Here is a 2,909-nt window from a genome sequence, read left to right as displayed (position 1 = left end):
CTGTATTATACTACACTGTAAGAATGATAAGTTAAAGCACTTAATGGTAAATAAATTTTAAAGAGACTTTTTAATATTTTGTTCTTTAAAATTAATTTGCCATTAAAATTGAAGCAGAAATTGATGGATCTGATATCTATGGCATATAATGGATGATGTAAGATACTCTATAAAAATCTTAAATTATGTTCTATGAATAAAGAGAGAAAGGAAAGTCATTGGGAAGATAGGATGAGACTGACAGGTGCTAAGGCTTAAGATTCATTATAACAACAATCCTCCTTTATTTTAGTGTTTGAGTTTTTTCTGGAGAACTATTCCTTCATTATTATATCTATTTTTATAGTAGATATTGATGCAAATAATTTGAAAAAGCATCAAAATGATTAAATCTTGAGGACAGTTTTAAAAGTAAAATTGAAAATTGTATACACTTTCATATGTTATTTTAATGTCAAATGATATATGGATGAACATAGTTATTAATTAATTACATTTTAATGACAATAATAATGTAATAGTTTTTATTGAAGTACAATATTTAAATTATATAAGTCTAGCAGATAAAACAATTTTGTCTTATCATATTTTCCTAATAGAATTATTATTAAAGTAAAAATATATAAGATCAAACCTCTGATGAGAACTTAAGTAATGGCTGTTGTTTGGATGTGACCATTATTTGGAAGTTATTTTGTATGCATGTTTCTTCAAAAGAAAAAAGGTTCGTGAAAGAGCAGCTGCTATTGGAGATTTGACTGTATTAAAATCCACTAGTTATTAATATTAAGATAAGCTTTGATAAAATAAAAAACTAAACATTAAATAAAATTATTATTTTAATAGAAATTTTCAAGGAAAGAGATCCATTAAAAATGGGAAGAGCAACATTTACATTAGATGAGGTAAACTCTTTTTTTCTTTTAATTAATATAAAGAGCTTAATAATGTAAAAAATTATAAATAAAATTATTTTTTCAGTGGGTGGAGAAAACGATGTACAGTTAAATAAAGACTAAGTGTCGTTCAAAATTTTTATTTATTTTGTACATAATTGTAAATTGTTTTAAAATTTACGCAAATTTTTAAAAAATATAACAAATAAACTTTTAAATATTTTTATCATATCGAAATATTTATAAAGCTAAATAATAACTCTATTTTAAATAAAAACGGCATGTTATTTTTGTTTAATAGTGTATAATTCATTTAAAGAAAAGAATTGTGTAAACAGATTATGTGCTGATTTATTGTAAAAATTTGAATTTGTGGTCTTAAAATGTGAAATTTCAAACATTTATCAAATAAATATATAAAAATCAAACCTTGTTTCCATCTTTCATAATCTTTACAGAATAAATTTTTCAAACTTGCAACATTTTTTAAATAAATATTCGAATATTTCAACGCCGACCACATGACAACCACGTGTAGTATAAAAACGTAAATAAATTATCAACGCCACCTGCCAAATTTTAATCAAATTATCGAAATTAAAATAAAAATTTTAACTAATAATTACGTTATTAATTAAAATCGTAATTATTTAGATATTTAACATATAAAATATTACTATAAATAAATTATAGAGTATTAATATTTACAAATTTAAAAAAAGTATGTTAATTTTCGACGTAACATTCGTTTAACGATTATAAGAAATTTTACCTGTTTTATAGTAAACAGAAAGAAGTAACTATTAAATTATCATTATGGCGTGATTTATTTCCCAGATCGGATAATGATCGAGAAGAATGATACCAAAAAAAAAAAAAAGCGGTTGTAAGAGAGAGAAAGAGAGAGCAGTGTTGACCTGACCGCCACGAGCGGGTGTGGGTGTAGTCCACAGAGCGATGACCTAAGTGATGTAGAATGGTGACATGTCGGCCAAACCACATGACAATTCCTGTCATACATCATCCACTATCTAGTCTGGTTGTCTGTGCTGTTTTCCGATAGGATGTCTGCCCCGTTGCTTGTTCCTTGGCGCCGACTCCATTAGAAGCGCTTCGATATTTCGCGAGATGGGGATGGTGTTGACATCCGCGCTCGAATATTTATTAAAGTGATGAAAATAAACTTTCAGCTTCCTCTTCAGAAAAGAAAAAAGCTTTTATCTCATTTATGATTTCTCCAATGGCGAAATTAATTGACGAGATTATTGAACCTCCGCTACCGTTTACCATTTCTCTGCGCTACTCAGAAGTGAGACAGGAAAACATTCATGACAACAACTTTTATTGCTAAACTTTTCATACTTAATTAAATAAAAACTACAAAAAAAAAAAAAAAAAATTTCTTTGAACTTATTACACATTGTACTTTAGCTCGGAGCCTCGGATACGACCAAAAAAAGCTTTATTTTGTAGTCACGCCAGTGACATTATATTTTATATTCAACCCGTAAAAAAAGTGAATATTTCAAAATGTGGGAATGAATAACATACATATATATATATATATCATCTATAAAACCCGCATATTATTTATATTTTACTGAGTTTAATTCGGTATTAACATTTTAATTCTATTTTAGAAAAATAGTATATATACAGTCGACCCCCTATAACACTGTTGATTATTCCGTTTTATATGAATTCCGTGTTGTACGAATCGCTTAGATTTTATAAATATGTGAGCCGTTTACAGCCCGGCACGCGTATTTGTAAAATCTAAGTGACTCGTACAACATGGAATTCATATAAAACGGTGTTATAGGGGGGGGTCGACTGTATTATACAAAACGTGGTGTCTGAACTTCTAAGAGTTAAAAATACTGCTTATCGATACATAAAATAATCACCCGACATTGTTGTATATAATAAGTGATAAAGCAATAATAAATATTGATGAATAAGCAAATTTTACAACACGAATCAACAGAAATGTTTTTTTTTTTTTTTTTTTTA

General features: G+C 27.3%; 1 long non-coding RNA gene across 1 annotated transcript; it reads right to left on the bottom strand.

The window, feature by feature from the left end:
* Positions 1-578: 578 nt before the first annotated feature.
* On the bottom strand, positions 579-1,991 carry LOC111616127. The gene is made up of 3 exons (XR_002755193.1): positions 1,669-1,991; positions 1,326-1,465; positions 579-743 (listed from the first exon to the last, which is right to left on the bottom strand). It is a non-coding gene; the product is annotated as an uncharacterized LOC111616127 (long non-coding RNA).
* Positions 1,992-2,909: the final 918 nt, after the last annotated feature.

This window comes from Centruroides sculpturatus, unplaced genomic scaffold (assembly GCF_000671375.1).
Source record: "Centruroides sculpturatus isolate CEXI.00-Female unplaced genomic scaffold, Cexi_2.0 scaffold2846, whole genome shotgun sequence".
NCBI classification, from domain to species: Eukaryota; Metazoa; Arthropoda; class Arachnida; order Scorpiones; family Buthidae; genus Centruroides; species Centruroides sculpturatus.
This window is presented reverse-complemented; position numbering and strand designations above follow the sequence as displayed.